Source organism: Aedes albopictus, chromosome 3 (assembly GCF_035046485.1).
Source record: "Aedes albopictus strain Foshan chromosome 3, AalbF5, whole genome shotgun sequence".
Classification (NCBI taxonomy): Eukaryota; Metazoa; Arthropoda; class Insecta; order Diptera; family Culicidae; genus Aedes; species Aedes albopictus.
Genome location: NC_085138.1, coordinates 221,316,564 through 221,342,826, shown reverse-complemented (window position 1 = coordinate 221,342,826; position 26,263 = coordinate 221,316,564). Strand labels below are relative to the sequence as shown.

Sequence of the window (26,263 nt, the reverse complement as noted above, 5' to 3'; positions counted from 1 at the left end):
CGGAGCGTGCGTCATTTGCACTTCCAGCATCGGAGCCAGCACCATCGTCGAAGAAAGTGATTAAGCAGATTTGATTTTGCGAAATCAAATTTAAACAGTCCTTCTAAGGGCTAGAAATCGAATTTTCCACAGGAGTTAATACCGAATTTTCAACAAGTGCCGACATTTCGAAACAAACCACTGCAAAAGCGCCGCTGAGCGTGGTCGACGCACCGCCGGCAACCGAGCAGGTGGCGATGGTGGCTCATTCGCATTTTCCCAGTGCGGTAGCGGATGGGTAAGACAGCAACTGGGAATAATTATTTACTTCATCGGAGCTAACCCGGTCCCGCGTGAGTTGAAATTTCGACATCGGAGCCAGCATCTTTGATGAACAAATTCCTTCCTAAAGTTGACCACATTATGGTTTCGTGAAATCAAATTTAAACAGTCCTTGTAAGGACTACAATTCTGAATTTTCTGCAAGAGTTGTTACCGAATTCTCCTAGCAAGTGCCGACATTTCAAAACCAACTTGATCGAATGCGTCGTGTGGAAATTAAATCGCGCTTTCTTGCATCTATGATAGATTTGATTTTGAATCTGCCAAAGTAGAGTGATATTAAAGAATTAAATTAAATTATCTATAAAGAGCATTAAAATCATCAATTTTCTTCAATTCATACAACATTTAGGATTGAAGAATGAAAATGAAAATCGTTGACCGGTGTTGCCAAATTACAATATAATTTTCCATAGCAATAATTTTATTAATTTTCACTGATTTGGCCAATAAGCCTTCAAGAAAATCGTATGAAACATAGTTTGTCAAAGATAATTTATAGATAATGAGCAGTCTACTTATTAGCAATAGTTTAATGATGTTTAATATTAAATAACTATTAACTTGTGCTACATCTCTTTGATTGCAGGTAAATCTGCATGGCATCACTGATTTTTACCCCTCTCTCGTCTAGCCAATCACGTGCGAGAGGGGAATCCAAATTTTTGCGGCGTATATAAGCTAACTGCTTCTTCTCATCTTCCATCAGTCTTCTTCGATGCCTCGACGAGATCGCATCAGCGGAGCGCGCTCGTGGAGTATAAATTTAAATCTTCTTCTCGTTTTCGCTCAGTATTCTTCTGGGCGTCATCGAGTGCGGTGGGGTCGGCGAGAGCGCTTTTGCGTTTCGCTTTCCCATTCTTCTCCACACTGTCGAGCGCGACAGACGGACGGACGCTGCCAACCGAGCAGTGGCGGCGGCGGTGAAATCAAAGCACCGCCAAATTTTCATCTTCGGAGCGCGCGTGATTTGCATCGGAGCCAGCACCATCGTCTAAGAAAGTGATTAAGCAGATTTGATTTTGCGAAATCAAATTTAAACAGTCCTTCTAAGGGCTAGAAATCGAATTTTCCACAAGAGTTAATACTAAATTTTCCTAGCAAGTGCCAACATTTCGAAACAAACCACTGCAAAAGCGCCGCTGAGCAGGTGGCGATGGTGGCTCATTCGCATTTTCCCAGTGCGGCAGCGGATGGGAAGACAGCAATAATTATTTACTTCATCGGAGCTAACCCGGTCCCACGTGAATTAAAATTTCGACATCGGAGCCAGCACCATAGTCGAACAAAACTCTTCTGCAAGTTGATCACATTTTGGTATCACGAAATCAAATTTAAACAGCCCTTGTGAGGGCTACAATTCTGAATTTTCTGCAAGAGTTATTACCTAATTCTCCTAGAATTAGGTGTCGACATTTCGAAACCAACTACTACGAAGGCACCGTGCGGAAATTAATGATTAACTCTTAAGTGAAATCTCTATCGGTAGTTCTGAAAAGGACTGAATGCTTAATTGGTAGTAGACTTGGCATCAGTTTTGGAAAATTGATGTCCATTGCTTTCTTCTTGCCGATCGGATTCTAACTAACTCTTCTGCCTTTTCACCAACCAATGGGCCCTTCTCGCCGAACGCCGTTCTTCAAGATCTTCTTGACGAACCGTGCTAGTATCGCGTTTATAGTTGTTATATGTAGTGAAATCCAGTTTGAACAGTTACCGAATTGAAAACACGTAAATTCCAACATTTCAAAACCTACTAGTACAAAGCCGCCGTGCAGAAATAAATGATAAACTCTTGACAGAAATTTCTATCGGTAGTCCCGAAAAGGACTGAATGGTAAATTGGTAGAGGACTTGGCAGCAGTCTTGTGAAATTTACGGCCATGGCAAAATTGTTTGAAATGCTTATGGAAGGAGTAAGGAACATGAAAGAGTAATTTGCAGCAACAAACCTCCGTCGTAAGGAACTTATACAATTCTAGGATATAATATCCCTTCTACAAGAATCATCACACTACTGAATCCAAGTCATCGTGGTCCTACGTCACCCTTTCGTACAACCCCTAGGGTTATACCCTTGTAGTTTTTTTCTTTTGCGTTTTCGAACTCAGGGCATGATTCTTCACCAAAAATCATCAGCTTACCGAGTTCAAAAATGCTGTAAACTAGTGTAATCGGTGAAAAATATTGTTCTATGCATATGATTAAATGGGATGGATAGGCATCATAAACTAGGAATCACTAGTTCACTTCCAAAATTATTATGCGACTCCCAAGATCACAAAAACAGTTCCAAATAAAACAGCAGCAGCGCGCGTATCAAAATCGCGCCTATGTGCGTATGTATGGGCTCGAACATTTTATCACTAGGCCTGTCCACTTTTTCAAAAATGTTTTCTAATTCTCAAGTCCATACCCTATTTTGATTGGCATTGCAGGGTTGTTACAACAGCGCGGATTTTGCGAATTTCGCGGATTTCGCAATTTTCGCGGATTTGGCGCGGATTTGCCACTAGAATTCGGCCCTCGCGCGGATTTGGCGCGGAATTGGTTTTGCTATTCCGTCATACATTTTTTTTTGCATAGCTAGCTCTCACCTTTATAAATGATCATCTGACATAACATATAATATCTATGTATTGGATTTATAGAAATGAACTAAATTTTGAGCTCTACTCCGAATACTTGTGAGAAATTCCATAACAAAATCCAGGAAATCAAAAAGGGTCTCCTTCAAAGTGCATCCCAAGAAAATCTAAGGATTTCTTCGGATACTATACTTAAGACCTTTGTGAATGAACTTTCATCTTTTTTCTTTTTTGGATTAATGCTTTCATATTAAAAAATCTCAAATGAATTGTTTTGTAATGCTTGAAAATTTTCTTTAAAAAATCCTGTAGTAATATCGAAATAAATTACTAAAGAAAATTCTCGAAAGAGCTTATCTGACAAAACTATAAGAATTTGAATTAAAATGTTATGTGAAGCATTTCTGAATTACTGGAATCTCTTATAAAATTGGATGAAACTCCACAAAATATTTCTCTGGAGAAATTCTGCAATAATTTCTCCAAGATGATCATGTGCGTAACCACAACGCATTTATCTCCCAAGTTGTGCAAAACAAGCGCGCTAGGCATTGGAGCAGAGGGGACAAATGCACTGTAGTTACGCATTATGGATACGCTACGACTGATCCTTTGAATACAAGTTTCTTAAACATAAAAAATAAAAACATTCAAATTTGTTTCTGAGATTTTTTTTATAAATATTTCATATGAATCCATCGCAGGAGTAATCCATCCATCAGAAGCCACTAAAAGAGTTCCCGAAAGAATAGATTTAATATTGGAATTTTCACAGTGGTGCAACACACAGTTCTAAAGGTATTTCTAGAAGAAATCCTTAGATCATTTTAGGAAAATCTGTCAAGGCACCATGAAGGAAATTACATGTAAATCCGTGTGAGAAGTATAGCGAAAAAAAAATAAGAAAACCCCTAGCGAATCTTTAAAGGAGTTCATGGAGAAAAAACTGTAAACATTCTTAAAAAGTTCTTTAAAAAATTCTAAAAAAAAATTGAACCAGCGAGTAAATCTTTAAAAAATTGCAACATTGTCTTTCAAGAACCTTCACAGAGTTGCTATAGGGATTTTTTAGTAGTATAACTGCGGAGGAAGGTATTTTCTGTTTTTCGCAGGCATCTCTTCCTCTTGGCATTTCTTCAGTATTTTCTGGATGCGCTGTCCATAAACTACGTAAACTAATTTTTGGGCATTTCAGAGCCATCATCGCCCCTGTTCCGGTGCGACGCTCCCACAACACAACACACCTCTTTGCGCAACCACCTTGCGCCCAACTGTCATCAAAGAAAAAACACGATTCCACAAGATTTTCCTTTCAATTCATTCCAATTCTAAATCGACACGTGTAAAGAACAAAAAAAGTTAACGGAATAAAAAAGTTGTATTTTAGATCGTAAAACGCGGTTTTTTCCTCTTCTCCGGGTTCCGTCGGGAGTTTAACGTCTTTCCGTACAGTTTTTGGTCCTTCTTTGTCGGATTACGTCGCGAACCGGAATGGAAAAGTTGGTCGGTCGTAGAAACGCGCAGTTAGTGCAAGTGAAGTGGCAGCTGGCAGCAGCCGAAAAACTCCACGAGCGAAACGCCTCGCACGGGGAGGTTTTGGATCGGCTCGAACAGCTGCAGGATCTGGCCAGAAAGTTCCGAGACACTCAAAGCGAGATAGAGGAGAATCAACCCGATCCGGAAGCAATCGCCTCAGTGTATAACTTTCGGGAGGAATTCAACACGCACTTCTATCGTGCGAAAGATGCACTCGAGCGGTACATTTCCCACAACGACAACGATGACGACGGGGATAACAGTTCCATCAGGGGCTCCTCAGGTAGCTACCGCTCGGTGGCCGGTTCTAGCAGAGATCTTCGGGAGGCCATGCAGATGCTGTTGGAGGCCCAGCGAACGATGATGCTGCAGTCGTCGGGTGGCGGAGCAAACGTAAACAACGTCGATCCCGCAGGAGGAGAACAGATGCCGAATCATGCACCCTTCGCAAACGTCCGGCTTCCTGCAATAAATGTGCCAACTTTCGATGGCGATCGGAAGAATTGGCGATCCTTCAAGGATATTTTCGTTCAAACGATTCACGCAAGACGCGATTTGCGTGATTCGTTAAAAATGCAGTACCTGGTTTCGTATCTGAGCGGTGATGCGAAACGACTGGTAAATTCTTTCCCGATTTCGGATGCCAACTACAAGGAGGCGTGGGCGGCATTGTCGAACTTCTATGACAAGAAGAAATACACGGTTCTCTCTCTTGTCCGAGAATTTGTCGAGCAGCCTGTCATCACCAACGCTACTGCCGACAATTTGCGCAAACTGGTCACTACTTCGGACGAGGTAGTTCGACAACTAAATGCTCTGGGAGAGGAGTACAACACACGGGACCCCTGGCTGATCCACCTCCTGCTGGAGAAGCTTGATAAGGACACCCGGTCCTTGTGGGCCCAAAGGATTATCGACGTGGAGAACCCATCCTACGAAGAGTTCCTCAAGTTCTTGGACAATCGGTGCGACGCCCTCGAAACCTGCACGGCGTTCAGTAGGAAGGTGGCAACGGATGGTCAACGGAAGGATACCGGGAAGAAGATGCAAGCTGAGAAGAAGATGCAGTCGCTGCATGCGACTACAGTGATACAAAAGTGCGCGAAATGCTCCAGCGAGCATCCGATTCATATGTGCGAAGACTTTAAGAAAATGGACTTACAGTGCAAACGTAACGTGTACGAGTTCAAAAAGGCGAAGTTGTGCTACAATTGTCTTCGACCTTCGCATTCGGTGAAGAACTGTGCTTCGAAGTCGGTGTGTCGCGTCGGCGGCTGTAAGCAGCGCCACCACACGCTGCTGTGCCCGAAGACTGAAAACTCAAGTGATCGGAAGGAAGAACGTAGTGATGACCCGAAACAGCCAACGCAACCGTCGCGAGATCCCGTTGATGTTGTTAGCTCGCTGGTGGTTCAGGTTCCGAAACCACTGAATGAAACGTTCGTGCTGCCGACGGCGCTCATCAATGTGAAGGCTGTGGACGGAGGATTTTTGAAGTGTCGTGCGTTGATCGATTCTGGCTCTGGCGCTTCGCTCATCACTGAGGCCTGCGTGAACAAGCTTGGCATTCCGCGTACTAATGGGAAGGTAGTGGTCTCCGGACTGGCGCAACAGTCTGCCGGGACAACCCGTGGAATCGTTAAGCTAGTGATTGCAAATCGGTGTAACGAGGCCGTGATTCTGCGAACCAGCGCGTTCGTGATGGGCAAACTAACGTCGACACTTCCTGCGCAGTTGGTGAAGCCCAATTCGAAGCTACTACAAAAGGATATCCAGGATGCCCTGGCGGATCCGGCGTACAACCAGCCGGCGCCTGTTGATATCATTTTAGGTGCGGATGTCTTTCTTGCCATTCTCCAACCGGGGCAAGTCAAGGACGAATTCGAGAACCCAGTCGCCCAGAACACGATTTTCGGCTGGATCGTATGTGGCAACCAATCGATCTACACAGCAGGGGTTCCCAGCAATGTTTCCATCATCAACTTACACACCGAGGTGGATGTCAACCGTACTTTGCGCCAGTTCTGGGAACAAGAAGAAGTGCCGAAATCGCAGCAGCTCGCACCAGAGGAGCAGGCTGCCGTGGAATGTTTCCGGTCCACAACCACACGCGACGATTCAGGACGCTTCATCGTTCGGTTGCCTTTCGACGAATCGAAGCCTGCGCTGGGCGAATCCCTCACGCCAGCCATCAAACGTTTGAGGGCAATGGAGAAACGCTTCGAACGCGATCCTGTTTTTCATCGGCAGTACTGTGATTTCGTCGAAGAGTATCTCGCTCTGGGACACATGGAGGAGGTACCTGCGAATGACCTGAGCATGGAAGCTGACAAATGCTTCTACTTACCCCATCATGCGGTAATGAAGGCGGACAGCTCAACCACCAAACTACGCGTGGTTTTTGACGCGTCGAGCTCATCAGGATCAGGCATCTCTCTCAACGATCGGCTTTTGGCGGGGCCGAACATAAATCAGGATCTATTCGACGTCCATCTGCGGTTCCGCTCGAACGAAATCGCATTCGCTGCGGATGCGGAAAAGATGTTCCGCCAAGTGTGGGTCCATCCACAGGACAGAGACTTCCAACGGGTTGTATGGCGTAGCGACCCTGGCGAACCCATCAAGCACTTCCGTCTATGTACCGTTACTTACGGAACGAAGCCGGCACCGTATCTGGCTATCGAGTCCATGCGAGAGGCAGCAAGAAACTACGAAACGGTGTACCCTGAAGCTGCCCAACGAATAGTTCTGGATATGTACGTCGACGACTTCATGTCCGGGGCGAAGAATATCGACGAGGCGAGACAGATGAAAGTCCAAGTGTGCGAGATCCTGCGCTCTGCGGGATTCAATCTACGAAAGTGGACGACTAATCGACCTGAACTTCTGAGCGACAACGAGTACACGGAGCAGGTGCCAGTGGAGATGAAGCTTGCGGAACAACCGGAGGCAGTAAAAGCGCTTGGCATCCAGTGGCTACCTAAGGACGACGTGTTTTCTTTCAAGGTGAGCCTATCAGTAGACAGCGTCAACACTAAACGACAACTGCTCTCGGATTCATCGAGGCTTTTCGATCCGTACGGGTGGTTGTCTCCGGTTATGGTGAAGATCAAGATCTTGTTTCAACAACTATGGCTGAATGACGTTTCCTGGGATGATCCTTTGCCTGCTTCAGTCGAGGTACCATGGAAGGACATCAAAGAAGGCCTCCACCTCTTGGAACAGATTCGCATACCACGCTTCATGGTGAGTTTCGGTGGAAAGGTGCAATTACACGGGTTTTCAGACGCATCCGAAATGGCCTACGGTGCGGTGATCTACAGTCGTGCAAGGGACGACGCTGGCAACATTTTCGTGAACCTCGTGGCTGCCAAGACAAGAGTGGCACCAATCAAGCAGGTCTCGCTGCCGCGCTTGGAGCTGAGCGCTGCTGCTCTGTTGGCAGAACTAATGCAGCGGGTCACTCAAGCACTCTCTCATCTCACTGTGGAACACTGGGCATGGACAGACAACACAATCGTGCTCCAGTGGCTGTCATCACATCCTCGCAGGTGGAAAACGTACGTAGCTAATCGTACTTCCGCCATTCTCGACTTTCTACCCCGTGAGCGGTGGAATCATGTAAGTAGTCAGGACAACCCAGCAGATTGCGCTTCTAGAGGACTTTCGCCGGGTGAATTCGTTTCGTTTGACCTCTGGTTCCTCGGACCGGAGTGGCTACGCCAGGATGAAGAATTTTGGAACGCTGAACCCTATGAACCAATCGTCGATGAAGATAGTCTCGAAGAAAGGAAGCTCAAGGCCCTACACTCCTTGCCAATATCTTGCCGAAGCAACTATGCGGTCGAGCTGGAACTTCTACATCGACGCTCAAGCTACAGGTTGGTTGTACGCGCGCTGGCATACGTGAACCGTTTCCTACAAGCAGCGCGGGGCGTTCAACATGAGCCAACATTGACACCGATTGAAATCGACTCAGCAAGATTGCAGCTGGCGAGAGCTGCACAATTCAACGTGTTCAAGCAAGAAATGGAGATACTCGCCAAGACAGGGGAGTTGCCGATCAAGAATCGATTGTCTTCACTACACCCATTCCTGGACGACAGTGGAACAATGCGAGTGGGAGGTCGTCTACAGAACTCGCCATACTCGTTCAATGTGAAACATCCTGTTATACTCCCACGTGATCATCGGTTGACGGAATTGCTACTGAGAGACCTTCATCTGCAGAACCTGCACGCGGGTCCAACGCTACTGACAGCTACGGTGAACCAACAGTACTGGGTTGTTGGGTTGCAAACGTCAATTCGGCGAACAGTTCGCAGTTGCATTCGATGTGTGAGACTGAAGGGGCAGACCGCCAATCAGCTCATGGGTAGCCTACCTGTATCCCGAGTGATGGCTACGCGTGCGTTCACTCACGTCGGCGTTGATTATGCCGGCCCATTCAAGATCCATGCATTGTGCGTCAGGGGAGTCAAGACATCCAAGGGTTACCTGGCGGTGTTTGTATGCATGGCCACCAAGGCGGTGCACCTAGAGGCTGCCAGTGACCTCTCAAGCAGTGCCTTCATCGCCGCGCTCAAGCGGTTCATCGGAAGGCGTGGATATCCCAACGAAATTTGGTCGGACAACGGGACCAATTTTGTTGGTACCGACAATTGGCTCCAGGATCTTCAACGTTCGTTCAGGAACAACAGCCGGGCGGTGGATCACTTCCTCACCAACCAAGGCATCAAGTGGATATTTAACCCTCCTTCGGCGCCACACCGAGGCGGGATTTGGGAGGCAGCCGTAAAAAGCGCCAAGAAGCACATCCTCGCGGTCGTTGGATCCGAACCGCTCACTTTTGAAGAATTCACGACGGTTTTGTCCCAAGTGGAGGCTTGCCTTAATTCAAGGCCGGTCTGCGCGCTCTCCAGCAACCCTGACAGTTACGAGGCCTTAACACCGGGGCATTTTTTGGTGGGACAGCCCTTGAACCTCATCCCAGAACCAGGAGTCCGGCATATCCCAGTCAATCGGCTGGACAGATGGCAGGCGCTACAGAAACACACCGACGAAATTTGGAGACGCTGGCGTGAAGAGTATGTGGCCACACTGCAGCCGCGTACGAAGTGGCGAACTACAGAGGAGAATGTGAAGGAGAACCAACTAGTGTTGGTAAAAAACGAAAACGTCCCGCCGGCTCAATGGGAGTTGGCTCGCATTGTGAAGCTGCATCCGGATCCATCGGGAATCGTCAGAACTGTGACTTTGCGACGGGGCCAAACTGAGTACCAACGCCCTGTTCAGAAGGTTTGCGTCTTGCTATCGGATTGAGGCACGTGGCCTCAAGGCGGGGAGGATGTTCCGGTGCGACGCTCCCACAACACAACACACCTCTTTGCGCAACCACCTTGCGCCCAACTGTCATCAAAGAAAAAACACGATTCCACAAGATTTTCCTTTCAATTCATTCCAATTCTAAATCGACACGTGTAAAGAACAAAAAAAGTTAACGGAATAAAAAAGTTGTATTTTAGATCGTAAAACGCGGTTTTTTCCTCTTCTCCGGGTTCCGTCGGGAGTTTAACGTCTTTCCGTACAGCCCCATTAACCGTTATAGACTTTGTCCATATAAAATTATCGACATTTGTATAAAGCGTAGACTTTGACCAGGCCACTCCCTGCTCCTTGGAGTCTATATAGTTCATGGATGGGCCTTAAAGTATTCTACTTAGAATACTTATCTAAAGTTTTTTTTTCTAGAATGTCTCACTAAGATTCGAAAAGTTAAGTTCTAAGAACTACCTCCACAATATCCTACTAGAATTCATGCTCATTATCTTAAGAATTGTTCGACAAGTTTTGTATAAGGCATTGTATTTAAAAACTTCTGAAATTTTTCCTGCTCATTCAGGTGTTTTTAAGAGTTTTTAGGGATATCTCCATGAATAATTTTTAGTAGTTTTTTTTTAATTCTCCGATGTTTTCTTTGCTAGCTATTTCTTTAATCTTTCAACTTAAAGCACCCTTACTTCATGCACTATTGTAGAATGTTCAAATTTAATTTTCAATATATGCGTAATATAGAAAAATGAAACTTACGCGGACTTGGCGCGAATTCTTTTTCACAATCGCGCGGATTTGGCACGGATTCAAATTTTGCTCGCGCGGATTTGGCGCGGATTTTTTTCGATGCTTCTTGTAACAACCCTGGCATTGTGATAATCCGTATTCAATACGTCCGTACTCTTTTGACACACACAATGATCTGATTTATTAGTTCTTCATCTTATCATAGCCTACTATTATACAATGATAGCACATCTCTCTTTTTATAAAGATTTTAGAAATTTCCAATTCATTTAATATTACAATATAGTTTAATGTTTATAATTTAATAATGCTATCTGAAATTACTGGCTTATTCTTTACATCCCTGCAAACATGCCATCGCCGTCATCGCCCGAGAATCCTTGGAAATCTGAATCTTCATTATCCGACGTTGGCGTTACTGGTTCTTCCGAACTGGATACGGCAACGGTACTATTGTCTTCAAATTCAAATGTTGAGTCAGATGCAGACGGGACGATCTTCTTTAAGTGTGAAACGTTCCTTTCATATGTTGCTCCTGTTTCTTGATCCTTTACTATAGCTCGTGCGCCTGTGCGTTTCAGTACTGTATATTTCGCTTTTCCAAACGTTGTGGTGAGTTTATTTGCCGTCAGTAGATTCCTCATTCATACAGTATCTCCAGCCTGAATATCAGATTCTTGAACGTGACGTCTTCTGTCTTCCCTTCCTTTCCCTTTTTGCTTGTTTACCATATCTTGATCTCTATAGTCTGATGATTCCGGGGTAGTTTCAATGTCCTCAATTGATGGTATCTTTGATCTTATCGTACGCCCAAAGCATAGTTCTGTTGGAGTCTTACCGGTGGTTGAATGTGGTGTCGTATAATACATGAGTAGATAATCGTTAAGATCCTTCTTCCAGTCTCTCTTCAATGCATTGCTGATCTGTAGCCGTTCCATCCTTCCATTGTGACTTCTGCTGAAAATTGTAAAATTGTTCATAGAAATGGTTGCTATGGTAATAGCCCAACTGTTATTTTCCAAACATTTTTTTTTAATTTTCCTGCATTCAGCAGTGAAAGTGTCCTGCAGTGCAGTGTAGCAGTAGAAACTTTTTTAAAATTTTGTTCCTATCCTCGGTAGAGGCTATTACGCCTTTCCCTGCTTCCAGCAGCGGAGTGTCCTGCATTAAGCAGTAATCTAATTTAGCTATTATATTTTGTATGCCTTATTTCTTACCAAATGAAGCTCAGAAAATATCAAATTTCTATTCTCCGTATCTTAGTTTATCAATTTCCAGAATCCGTTAAAATTCCTGGTGGTCCGAATTCGCAATCTTAATTCTTCTATTTACCCTCGTCGCCAGATGTGATAATCCGTATTCAATACGTCCGTACTCTTTTGACACATACAATGATCTGATTTATTAATTCTTCATCTTATCATAGCCTACTATTATACAATGATAGCACAGGCATCCTAAAAAAAGTAACTGGTCAAAATTTCAGCCAAATCCATTAAAATTAACAGGTGCTTCAAATCAATTTTGTGTTTTTCGACTACCCGCATAATTATGAACTATACTAGTACTGTTTACCATACTGTTCGCAACCATTTACTACAGTATCTCAATAGTATGATATAACATCCAGAGGAACAATAAACCAACAGTATCATGAACGATTTCGACAGTTTGACAGACGGTTCTCGGGTAATTTACAATATGGGGAATAGGCGGTTAAGTTATGTTTTCATAAGAGAAGAAATCGGCATTTTTCTCAAACCAAATTTTCGTGAAACAGTAAGCCAAACTGTGGGTATACTATCCATTTTTCGCATCGATTACAGTACATCAAATTGTTGCAAAACAGTTGAACAATAAATTTGGCTTAACAAGATAACTCTAAATGAAATTGTTCATTTATTGTAATGTATGGTCCAACGAACAATATGCTGTACTGTTAAATTCTATTTTTACTTTTGAAATAAAAATACCAAGCAATTTGTTATTTTCAAATATCTACTTTCGTTAACAAAATATTTCAGCCAATTTGCAGAAGGGTGCAATCACATTCGTCAAACTTTTTGACTGAAGTTGCTTGTTTTATAAGTGAGTTGGCGCGAAATTTATTTGCTCTCGTAAGCAAATACTCAAAAATAACAAGATACATTATAAATATACCAAAATTTAAGAAACTACGAATTTTTATTATGACTTTATTAAGATCAAGAATACAACTACAATGTTTAGTAGCATCGTAGGAAGGAGTACGTTTCCTTTTATGAAATTTTAGCGGTTTTAACGCTTCGGCTTTATGGTATCTTATACTGAAAAATATATATGATCTTCAAGGGGTTGGTCACTCGGCACATTGTGCCCGGCACACATGTCGGCACATTCCGGCACACATGCCGGCACATTTCGGCACACTTCTGGCACACATGGGCACAACAATGAAAACCAACTTTGCGGTATGGTATCAACCTGCCAACATACTTACGATTGCAAAAACCTAAAGCAAGTGTTCTGGGTGGGATTTTGTTGGTAAACGCTGATCAGATCAACAACATTCGCCAAAAACTGACAGGGTTCTAAATGGCCGGGGTTCTGCTAAACCGAACTAAGCGCCAAAACAATAATTCCGAGAAAATTAAGCTTAAAGTTCAACCACTCACAAATAAACAACAGCGGAGATTATTTGAAACTTTTCCGCACACATGTAACTTACAAGCCATCATTACCCATCAGAAATGAAGAATACATGTAAATTATTTGGAATCATTGATATAATTACATTTTATTTCTTGGTACTTTGCACTCAGTTCACTCTGGCTGATCAAAAACATTAGAAAATGGTTTATAGTTCAGTTTGGCTGAATGTGTTTTTCTGTTTCAGATAAAACCAGTTGGATTTAGAAAAAAAAAATCGATTTTTCATCGTCTATCAAGTTGAAATCGATATCACTCACAATCGTTTACTTGAATCAAAGAGGACGCGTACAGTAGGTAGCACGAAGGCCTCAAAATAATTTGAAATATAAACGGCGGAAGGCCTCCCAGCTCAGCCCTTCCCACCCATGCTTTTTCTTCTTAAGCGGTGCATGTGGAGGCACAGAGCAAGAGTGATTATGTCAAACAATGTCCTTGCATGCCTTGAGGTCCTGAGATGTGAATGTGGAGTAATTTGTGTGCTTCAATTTTATGCTGGTCGAAGAAAACCATGAAAATGTTCTGCCAAAGTGCACTAAGTACAAAAAAGTTTTCAAAAATATGAAAGAGATTCGAACTTGGATCATCCGAGTGATAACGAAACGCGTTACCTCTAGGCCATATTACCTTGCTGAAGGTCAGTCGTTAAGTCTGAATCAAGTTCTAAACATTCTTCTCAAGGATGGATTTCGTGAAAACGCCATTTTTCGATCAGCCAAAGCGAACCAAGAGCTTGATTTTTTTCAAGCTTTATTATTCTAATTAGGCTTGTTGTTCAATGACGGCTCCTGTGTTAAATTACCAGTATTAGGTGTATCGACATAACGCTGGTATTAAAAACCAGTTGGTTTTTGTATTGTTGAGAATAAATTGATTCTAAAATGCTGTGGACTTGGTTCGGTCTGGCTGAATGTGATTTGGAAAAATGGCGATCAGCGCCATCGAAACATAATTGGTTCCTCCAACACCCATATTTCTAATAACGTGTTCATTTCTCTCATAGATTGTTTCTATGAGTCGGTTAGAAGTTAGAAATCTGACGGTGATGAGGAGAACTTGTAATGTGCATCACCTGGACCAAAACTAAAATATTTTGCTAATTCTATCGAATGGTTTACAGTTCACTCTGGTTGGATGCAAAAATATGTTTTGTATGTTCTGCGAAACAGAAATTTTGAATTTACTCCACGAAGAGCTGTCAGAATTACTGGATTTTTACATGAAAGGAAGATCATCATTTTCCTCACCCAATGGTTAAGAAAACTCAATTTTTCAAAAAATGGTCTTTGGTTCGGTTTAGCAGAACCCCGACCAAATAGCGAAATCACATTCAAAGAAGAATTCCACTGGGCACATGCGGCACACCTTCGGCACGTCCGGCACACACTGAAAAATAACCGGCACAGTTTCGGCACACCTTGGCACACGCTCGAAAATAACGGCACAAATGAAGTGTGCTGAATGACCAACCCCTTGATGATCTTACGATTCCTTTCCATTTTTGCCACTGTGCAATGCCAGCAGTAGATCGTCTTATTTAAATTCGCCAAAAGCTTTCAACCTCATCCTTATCTCCTAACGATTATATCTGTGTGGCTTCCAAATGAGCTACTCTGTCGCCAAACTGGTAGCTGGTATGTTCCGGCTCCAAGCCGGCAGCTCCGAGACCATAGTTCCAGTTCGGTTCCACCAAATTGACTGCAACTTCGAGTTATTCGGATGGGCCATTGGAAAGTATCGAACACCATGAAAACTGAAATAAATATAGAAACTTAAACACTCTTCCCTAATTTGAAATCACACCACAACTTACGTATTATTTGTTTTTGGTAGAGGCAGCCAGTCACAGCGGGATATTAACTGCATTCTCCCCGGTTGCTTGCGTCGATTTCCGTCCACTTTGGATCATATTTTTAAGAGCTCGAATCATTCAACTGATCAAACGGCAGGCAAATCGGAACGGAAGCAGCACAATTTATTTTGCAAAAACAGATTTTTTTGTTTTTTTTTCTCATTCTTTGACAGACAGCGCAGAGCGAAAGCATAAGAATATCAGTTACAAATACAACGACGCGCAACCGTCTAACATATTGTCAAATATAGGTTTTGTAGAGTGAAATGCATATGAGAACTCCTGGAGGAATTTCCTGAGAAATCCTGGATGCATTGACAGGTAACTCCTGGGAAAAATGGCAGGAAACGCCTCCAGAAATTTTCTAGGAACTCTTCGAGAAATTCCCGAGGAAATCCTGGTGGAACTCCCGTGGAGCTTCTGGAGGAACTGTAATAACTCCTGGATTAACTCCAGGGAAATTCCCGAAGGACTCATGAAGAAATTCCCAAACAACAAGAAGTAGAATTCTCGAGAATCTCCTGGAGAAATTCCTGAGAGGAATTCTCAAGGAACTACTGGAGAAATTTTGAAGGAATTCCCAAGAAAATCGTGGTGGAATTAACGAGGAACTCTCAAAAGACTTTCCGAGAAATTTATGGAGGTGTTTCCGAAGAACTTCTTGAGCAACTTCCATGGAACTCCTGGAAGAATTCCCGAGAAACTCCTGAAGATATTCTCAAGGAAACAATGGAGAAATTCCCGAGGAACTGCTGGAGGAATTCTCGATGGAGAAATTCCCGAGGAATTCCTGAGAAACTTTTGGAAGAACTCCTGGAGGAACTCCCGAAGAACTCCTGGAGATATTCCCGAGGATCTCCTGCAGAAATATCTGGGGAAGTCCTGGAGGAGTTTCCTGGGAACTCCTGGAGGAATTCCCTAGCAACTTCTGTAAGAAAATGCCGAGAAAATGTTAGAGAAATTCTCGAGGAAGACCTGGAGGAATTCCAAAGAAACTCATTGAAAAAATGCCGATTAATTCCTGGAGAAATTGTCGAAAAACTCCTGCAGAAATTTTCGAGCTACTGGAAGTACTTCTGAGAAATTCCTGGAGGATCAACTACCGGATTTTCCTTGAAATTTCTAGATGTACTCCCGATCGAGCTCCCGATGCATCCCCGCCTTCCGGAAACTTTTGATTTCTTCAAATAAAACCTGATCTATATTTTGGAGCTATGTTCCAGCTTTTTCCCAGCTTTTTCTCTAGATCCATTAGCCTGCTTCCAGAATCACCTATTTCTTTCTTGTATTGGTCTCGGTATTGGTACTGGAGATCCTCCTCGGAATCAAAAACCTTTCCGAAAATTTGCTTCGTCCCGGAATCATAAACATTCTCAGAGAACTGATGTTGTTTTGAAAAAATCCGCAAAAAAACCGCACTCATTGCGTTTTGCCGCAGCGGCACCGCCGCGGAATTTTTTTTTTAGTACGAACCGCATTCCGTTGCCGCATTCCGCATTCCGTTCCCGTTCCGTTTCGGTCGGCATTGCGTTCGGGCCTTTATGCCGTTTTTCTTTTTTAGCCTGGGTTGGAACTGGATTGGCGGAAAATGTGTAAACAAACAACGTCAAACAAACTTTAGTACAAGCGAAACCGAAGTCGGGTTGGGGTTGAAACTGTGATCTGATCCAGTTCCAACCCAGGTTGGAACTGAATAATAAAGAAAAACGGCATTAGTGTGTTGCGCCATTGTGAATATGAACCGTTTGACATGAGGTGATCCCATATTGCTACCATTTCACACGAGTTTTGTCTCCATATTGTTCAACAATGTGTGAATAGTTTTACATACTGTTACTGATTGGCATGGATGAATTAAAACGTTCTTTATAGTGTAGAGTGGTAGGTTTTATATTGTTAAACATGAAAACAAATGTGTGTGGTAATGTCACATTAACAGTAAGAAGATTTTTACTACATGGAATGTTTGACAAGATGTATTTTCCTATGCGGGATATTCTTGAACTTCCAAAAATTATAACTACACTGAAATTTGTCAAAAGTTAATTCTTTCAGCACGAATTGTAAACAACGTATGCCAATAAAATTAAAGGAATTGTAATTGTCACATTTGCAGGGTACGAAAAATGGATCACGCCGAAAAACAAACGCTTTGTCCTAAGCGGTGCATGTTGGTAACAATTTCACGCCAATGGCGCACGGTATCAAAATTTCGATTATTATCAAACATTCATGTACCTCGGATTTTTCTTCGAAAATTATTAGTATTTGGGCTATATATTCATAATCGGAAAACTAGAAAATATTTCATCGGCGAAAATTTTTCCATAAATTTTGTATGGGACGCTTTTTGGGCTAAAAGAGTAATTATTGATTTTTAATATGGAAAATAGCCAAAAACTCATCTAACTCAATTTTTCCCCGATAGAATATTTTCAAATTTTGCATTTATACATTATAGCCGAAATTCTAACATTCTATGAAGAAAATTCCGAAGTACATGAAGGTTCGATAATAATCGAAATTTTGACACCGTGTGGCGCTCCGCAACAAACGCATGTCAAGCGATGAGAGCAATAAAACAAACATCGCTTGCCGTGCGTGTGCCGATATTTCGGCTTTTCTGCTGAAATTTTCGACCCACATCATCGAATTCATGAGCATTCGGACGAATTAAGACTCTTGCCATCGTCAGAGTCGAGTTTCAGTTTTAAAACAATGCGAAAATCACGATGTGAATTGAACGAGACAAATATTACTACCGTTTTTGTTGTGAACAAACTCGGGAGCGATTTTGTCATTATCTGCTAATAAAAAAAACAAAGCGTTGTTGCCGTGCCTTCTTTGTTGCCTATTTTTCGCTTGCGGTGCCATATTCTGCGTACACTGCACATTTGTAATCAGAAAAAGCTTAAAAAGTTAATTTTTTGATAGATGTTGTTCTGGAATACCCTAATATACGAAACAAGTTGTATATTATAAAACGATATCATATTCTCTAATGTATTGTGATTGTTTTCTTCTTTGACATAAGAATTATTAAAATTTGTTAAAGCCAAATGCGTTCTAAAAACTAGCTTTTTGGGGGCACTCATCTCTGATAAAAATATCATAGAAATACGATTAATTTTTATTATTACAGCACATTTTTTTTTTCGAAAACTATTCATCATTAAACGTATTTGCATAGCATACTTACCATCACCACACCATTCGGTAAATGGTAAATGGCACTTTTACAATAAAAAATGGTGGTCGTTATGAAAATTTTGAGAAAATTTGCATACATTTGTTCGCGAAAAATAATAGAAGGTATTGTGTTTTATGAGACATTTTTAGGGCATTTTCCAAAATAAAACAAAGATGTTCCAATGTATTTTTACTGTCCTTACAATGATTTTTCCATTGCTTTCATAAAAACCAAACAATCTAATAAATAGTTAACAACCATTGATAACAATACAAATACAATTACATAATTGAATGACGTCAATAGTATTTATTGTTATTTGTAAGCAATTTTCGCTTTTGAAAAACCATATTTTTTTTTATTTCCCGGCAACTTTTCTATCCAGCATTTACGAGCACTAGTGGCCGCCAGAATTATATGAATATTTTCTTATAAGAATCAAACACTCTGATGTCCGTCTGGTATGTGTTGCTTGACAGCTGTTGATAAGCTCTATCACGGTGTGTCTGGTAGAACAAAATTAATTTTAAAAAATCGGTATCGCTAAAACACCCACCAAACGAAAGCTGAAGGTCCCCTCTTTCATTTGAGACTAAAAGGAGAAAGTTCTATCGGCGGGTCTAGAACAATTTTTTTTTTCAAATATTACTATCTTTGAGGCTTTTGTATTTTCTTTTTTCAACCTTGAGTGTAGCCAAATGGGCTTGTATGAGGTCGCCCATTAGTAACGTGTCCTTTTAAAAGAGTAAACGGGTCAAATCAAAAATTAAAAATTTTTCTTACAAAATATTGCTTAGACCTAAAGTGCAAAAAAATATTTAAGGCAGTTGAATAGAATTTCAGCAGTATCTGGGCATATATACAAATAAACTTTGACTTTTATGTGGAAGTAATTATTGCGGCTGCAATTTCATTATTTTTTATTGACAGTGTCTTATGATTTAACAGTTTTACGATCAAAGTAGGCCGAGTAATGTCAACAAAAGTAGAACATACATCAAAGTAGCTCGGATAACGGGGCACAACATTTGGAAGGTAATCCATTTCGGAAAACTGAAAGTTTTTTGATGATGCAATTTAAATCGTTCAAAAGCATGAATAACACGATCTAGAACTCCACACCAATTTTATCAATGTGATGGTCTGTCTTATATCCTTGTATGCCGTGGCTCGGATAGAATTATCACATGCCGGTATTTGTTCAATTTGTGCACCTTTATGGTACCTAAGACTCAGACATTTTTAGTTAATTCAGGCTTTTTCAGTTATGTATAGCTCTTAACTTTTAAAGAAACAACTACGACAAGACCCTCCTAAGTGACGATGAAAATCAAACCAAGGAGTACGTTTTGTGTTTGAATAAGTTTTTTTTTCGCCACAATTATCATCGAAAGCAGTTAATACTCACTGTTTTAGATTTGTTTAGTAAAATTGTCTAATATCGGGTAATTAGACATAACAAATATTAGTAACAGTATATCTTTGTGAAAAGGTAGCCTTACTTAACTGACAAAAACAGAATAATTAATGCTACATGTCTAACGGTATATGTAGTAAGAACAATGTGCTTATCTGTCGGTTCTCAATAGTTTGATCTTTTGCTATTTTTTTTAATCTGTATTAACGAGATTTTTAGCCCTTGGCTAGTTCATCTCGGGACTCAAGCTTCATTTCCTTTCCGAAGGAAGAACTCACATTTTACGAGTTTGTCGGGAAACATCTTCTGCTAGCATCATGGCATTGTGGACGAGTTAGCAACTTTTCAAACAATTCTACAGCTTTATTGACATATACACATGTTTTACATTAAAGTACATATGCCTGAGCACATACATATTAATCAGAACGGATTGAAAATGTCTTAACTTGTTCTTGTTTCTACTTGCAGGTTGTTTATATTATGAAAACTTTTTTATGAAAGATATCAGAGATAGCAGTTAGTACTACCCCACTAAAAAGTTCGGACTTGCTCATTTAATTTATCTCATTCGCCACCATATACCCATTAGATTTACTCTCTATGAGCTTACATATTATTTGAAACCTTCTACATGGAGTTGCGGCCCTTGTTTGTGAAATATGTAGTTCTGCAAGAACTATAACTTCTCATAAAGGGCAAACGTGGCAGATCTAGCACTACTACCGATGACTCAGAAAGAACTTGCTCGTTGCAGTTGTGTTCTAGATGCTACAGGAAGATGATCAAAGGCAAGCAGCTTGTTTGCACTAAAGCTGATTGTGGAGCGGACCTGGTGTGGTGGTTAGAACACTTGACTATCACGCCGAGGACCTGGGATCGAATCCCTTTCCCGACATACTCACAAAATGTGGGTTCTTCCTTCGGAAGGGAAGTAAAACGTGGGTCCCGAGATGAACTAGCCTACACGCAGAAAAATAAATTGTAAACACAATTAAATTCTAGTTCAAATCAACCGATTTTTCAGTTTACTATAGCGACAAACTGATTTCTAGTTTAAACTGAACTGTCCTATTTTTTGATAATACAAATATTTTCGTTTGTCGAAATTTTTGACAGTTTGTTAAAACAAACAGAGATTTGGTATTTTAAACATGAAATAATAGATTGATTCAAACGACTGCACTTTTGCCACTAACAAACCCGGAATGTTATTGTGTTGGTGACGGCAGCAGCTACGGTAGCTCGGAAATCTATTTTTAGACCGTCGGTAAGCGGATGGGGAGGAGAACGACTAAAAAAAGTCAAAAAAGTCGAAACCGATCAACTCTTTGTGGATGCTGTCGTGAGTACCTGCGCGTTATCCATCACGACCAAAGCTGCACTTGGAAGTTGGCGTGATGGATTTGCTGCACCTTCTTCGTTGTGGCGATGTTGGGGTAAGCATTTTATAGATGTTTGAGTTCTTTCGGACCATGTTTATGGTTTTTATTTTGTTGAAACAAATGAAATTTTTGCCATTATATGAAATGATGGTAATCGGTTGTTTTCATCGATAAACTCTAAATGAAAAGTATCAAATATAACTTTGGAATAAGTAAATTCTCAGTTTGAAAATCAACCATGCGTTTTATTGTTTTAAACAAGCGCCATTTTTCTGCGTGTAGGGTTAAAAATCTCGTTAATACAGACAAAAAAAAACTAAAGCTGAAGTACATTGAAACTTGTTGAACATCATTCAGACTTATCATAAAGTTGCTGAGGTTGCTGAATATTTGCGGGCAAAACCCAGAGATCAGGCTGATCAGATGAAGCTCTCAAATATTCATGAACTACCATCCAGATGAAAACCGGCGTCAACGAGTGACCAGAACAGTAAACTGATTTTGTTCACCAATGATTTGTTTTTGATAACGAAAAGTGCCCATAAAGCCACAGCTGCAAAGGCGTGAGTACCCAGCACAACCATGCTGAGGATGACGGGTTCGATTCCCGGTCAGTCGTGTTCGTGAAGGAAATTTCCTCGACTTAAACGAGCATGCAGTATTTTCGTGCAAGTCACACGCTATACACATGCAAAATAGTAATTGGCAAAATAAGTTTTTAGTTAAAAACTGTGAAAGTGCTTGTAGGAGATAAAATAAGAAAATTTCAAACAAATCAAATAATTTCATTTATTCTTATTACATCTCCTACAGTGCTCATAGAAGAAGCTTAGAAACATGCTCTGTCCCTGTAGGGACGTTTCGCCAAGAAGAAGAAGAAGAAGAAAGAAACATGTGTCTTGAGTACCAGACGCGTATTGAAGTTGAGAAGCTATTTGAGAAGAATATATGACGAAGTCACACCCCGAAATTTCAAGAGCACAAATCTGAAGAAGCAAATGACGGTATATGCTGTAAAGGTGGTCGATTGGTGACCTGCTGGTGCCATTCAAATACGAGACCCTAAAGACGTATACGCATCTGTCATAGGATGCAAACACATGCTTCCAATGGAAAAACAGTGTTTTGTCATAAATGTGTTCTTCGAAAAAAATGAAAAAATATCATATTTTTTCAAAAAAAAAAAATTGTTCTAGACCCGCCGATAGAACTTTCTCCTTTAAGTCTCAAATGAAAGGAGGGACCCTTAGCTTTCGCTTGGTGGGTGTCTTAGCGATACCGATTTTTTTAAATTAATGTTCTCCACCAGACACACCGTGTCTATCATCAATCTTTTTAAGTAACAGCCTAATATCACAGGCCATTCTTCAGATCATTTGATCCATACCACAAATCGTTCACAATTCTGATGGCCATTAGCAACTGTAAATGCTGGAGTATATTGTTACCGAGAAATATTAATTTGATGGTTTTTCAAAAGCTAAAAATGCTTACATACTAGCTTACATATGACAACAAATATTACTATAGGTACCATCAGTGTACCAGTAACCGCTCGTGTTCCAATAGCCGCTCACGAGCGTAGAAAACAAGGTTCCCTACAAAAATACATTTTTTTTCCACGGATATTCACAATATGCGTGCCGAATTACAGGGGATACTCAGTTTTGGATAAATTGGTGTTGTATTAGAAAAATAATCTAATCGTTATAATTTTCTTTCGTGTGAAGAATTTTAAGTTTAGTCAAAAGTTTTTGATAGCTCATTATATAAGTCATAAATGATCAAAATTTTCTTGCAATCGGTTTGTTGAATCCCGAGATATAACAGCTCAAAGTTGGCTGTCGGATAAATATACCCTTTTCTAGAATTTTATAACTTCGTGTAGAATAGCCCGATCTTTTCCAAAATTGGACCACCTATACACAACTAGTTGATGAACTTACAGTAAAAATTTGAGATTATTTGATGTCCTTTTCGAAAAGTTACAGCTATATAAACATTTTTTGAAAAGTGAAAATTTTACCTGTCCCAGTTATTTTGAGTATCCCCTGTATATACGGATGAAGATAGTCGTACATATTTATGCCAATCAACATCATTTTCATGGCGGTGAGCGGTTATTGGAAAACGAGCGGCTACTGGTACACTGAGGTCGTTTTCAGCGGTGGTCCATTTTTTTGGTCCAATTTTATAACAGTTCTTAAAATTTGGAACGCCAAATATAGACCAAAATCCGCTCGGCTCCACCGGTGTTTGTTTCATATTCCAAATTACGCATGTCTCGACTATGATATTTTGAAAGCGAAAGAATTTGTCCTTTGAAATAAATTGTTTTCGTAAAGATATCGGTGTTACTGAAGATTATGAAAAGAATCTAGGGATTCTGGAGAAAACTATTGTAACGAATAGTGCATTGGAACCTTATAAATGTACATTATATTTTCCGTATCGGGCCCCACGTCTGGAAACTTAGATACGCAAAATAAACTGAAACATTACAAATGCACAAAACACAAACATGCAACAGATAACATTAATTGTGCCCAGTTATCTAAATAGATAACGAAGTCCAATCCCAGGATGACGAGGTTTCATAATTGTTCTTGGTCCATTAGTCATCCTAGAATTGTATTTTGTTTGGCAGTTCGCCTTTTAGTTCACAGCATCTGTTGCTGCATTCATAGCTTGTTTTTGGTCTAGGTATTTCTAATCCTAAGGGGGCATCTAGATTCGGGCAACAACACAAGACCGTCTACAATTTGATGTCCGTGTTAGGGGACGGCTTGTGTTTTGTACTGGATCACTCCTGGAGCACTTCAAATGCACATTTAAATTCAGGGACATATATACAAACCTTAGTATAACATACAAAATAAACTGACGAAATGTTCACAACAATTTACAAACGTAACAAACTCCATGCAACAATCGAAGAATTTTCCATGAATTGCATTCTCCAACTCATGGAAAATTCTTAAATCTACCTTACAACGTATCAACTATATTACAAACGTAACACTATTTGTTCCGGGTGTATGATAATGTTCACGAAATTGAAAAAAAAACTAGTGATTCCATGTGGAAGCCGGAAAATAAATGTTTGGAAAATATACAGAAGAGAGGAAATTTCTGTGGGAGTTCTTTAGAGTAATCCTTCGGGATTTTCATAGGGAATTCCTCCAAGAGATTCAATGAATGCTCCAAAAGGAATTTTATTATAAAGTCCGGGAATTACACCAAGGATTTTTTAGATGCTTCACTGGGGAATCATCTAGAAGCTTCGTAGCAAATGCCTTTGAAATTTCCAACGGGAAATTTTCAAGGATTTTGACTGAACTCTTTTTCATGAGTCCCGCTCTCTCAGTGGAATTCATCCGGCAATTCCTTTGGAAGATCCTCCAGGAGTTTTTTAAGATGTTTTTCAAGAATGTTTCGAGGAGCTCTATAGAGAATTCCTCTAGGAGTTATTCGAGAATTCTTTCGGTAATTTTTCCAGGAGATCCTCCAAGAATTTCTCCTGGGGTTCCTACGGAAATTCCTTCAAGAGCTCCCCTTGAGAATCACTTCAGGTGTTCCGTCGGAAATTACTGTAGGAGTTATTACGTGAATTTCTTGAAGAGATCCTTCGCGAGCTGCTTTAAAAGTTCCTTTGGAAATTCCTACAGAAGTTACATCCAGAATCGCTTCACGAGTTCCTACAGGAATTGCTCTAGTAGTTCCTCCATGAAATGTCCAGGACTTCCTTCGAGAATTGCTTTAGTTCTTCCGGGAGTGCGTTCAATTTTGGTCAGCAGGAGTAAAATCATTTTATTTTGTATGACGAAAAGCATCTAAACTCGAATTTCTCGAAATGAAAAGCTTTTACCGAAAAAAATATTTGGTAGGCACCAAACCAGTCATCATTGTGCACAACCGCTACCAAATAGTTTTTCGAATAATGTGTTCCACTTCGAGAAATACGCCTTTAGATGCTATTCGCCATTCAATATTTTTGCGATTTACTTTTAGTGATTTTTCGCGCATAGAAGCTAGTGCCAAGTTAGTCGATGCGGAGAGTGGGAAAGCAGCCAAAGCATCTAATTCATTGCTGCAGGAGTTTCTCCAAGAATTGCCCCTGTTTCTCCTGGAGGTATTACCACAGAAATTCCTGGAGGAACTCCTGGAGGAATTCCCGGTGGAACTCCTGGAAGAATTCCTGGAATAACTCCTGAAGGAACTTCTGGAGCAATTCCTTAAGAAACTTCTGCAGCTAATCTCAGGGAACCCCTGGAGGTATGCCTGGAGAAATTCCTGTAGGTATTCTCAAAGGAACTCCTGGAGGAATTAGTGGAGAAATTCCTCGAGAAACTACTGGGACAATTGCCTGAGAAACTCCTGCAGCAATACCCGGAAAAATTGCTGAAAGTACTCCCGGAGTAACTCCTGGAAGAATTCCCGGAGGAACTCCTGGAGAAGCTCCTGGTAGATTTTTTGGAGGAGCTCTTGGAGGAATTCCCGGAGGGTATTTTGGAGGAACTCCAGGAAAAATTCCCGGAGAAACTCCTGGTGAAATTCGCGGAGGAAATCATGGAGGTATTCCCGGATTAACTTCTGGAGGTATTCTCGGAGGAACTCCTATAGGTATTTCCATATGAATTCCTGTAGGTATTCCCGGAAGAGCTCCTGGTGGTGTTTCCGGAGAAAGCCCAGGAGGTATTCTCAGAGGCTTTCCTGTAGGTATTCCCATAGTAAATCCTTGAGGTATTCCCGGAATCCTAGAGGTATTTCCATAGGAACTCCTGCCAGAATTCCTGGAGGAGTTCGCGGAGGAACTCCTGGAGGAATTCCTCGAGAAACTGTTGAGGCAATTCCCTGAGAAACTTCTACAACAATTCCTGGAGAAATTCCTGAAAGTATTCCTGGAGGAACTCCTGGAAATATTTTCGGAGGAACTCCTAAAAAAAGTCCCGGAGCAATTCCTGGAGAAATTTTTGGAAGAATTTTCGGAGGAATTCCCGGAGGAACTGTAGGATTTACTGGAGGAACTGCAGGAGGAATTCCTGGAGGAACTCCAGGAGAAGTTCTTGAAGGAACTTCTGTAGGAATTCTTAAAGGAACTTCTGAAGAAGCTCCTGATGGATTTTTTGAAGGAGCTCTTGAAGGAATTTCTGGAGGAATTAATGAAGTTACTCCTGGAGGGATTTCTTTATTTATTTATTTATT

General features: G+C 41.1%; 1 protein-coding gene and 1 long non-coding RNA gene across 3 annotated transcripts in view; one reads left to right on the top strand and one right to left on the bottom strand.

Annotated features, from left to right (window-relative positions):
* LOC109411979 (1-phosphatidylinositol 4,5-bisphosphate phosphodiesterase gamma-1) overlaps nucleotides 1-26,263 on the top strand; it is a 54,114-nt gene that overhangs the window by 2,979 nt on the left and 24,872 nt on the right. The gene's annotated exons all lie outside the window — the stretch shown is intronic.
* Nucleotides 14,863-15,263, bottom strand: LOC134290243 (uncharacterized). The gene is made up of 2 exons (XR_009998880.1): nucleotides 15,028-15,263; nucleotides 14,863-14,967 (listed from the first exon to the last, which is right to left on the bottom strand). It is a non-coding gene; the product is annotated as an uncharacterized LOC134290243 (long non-coding RNA).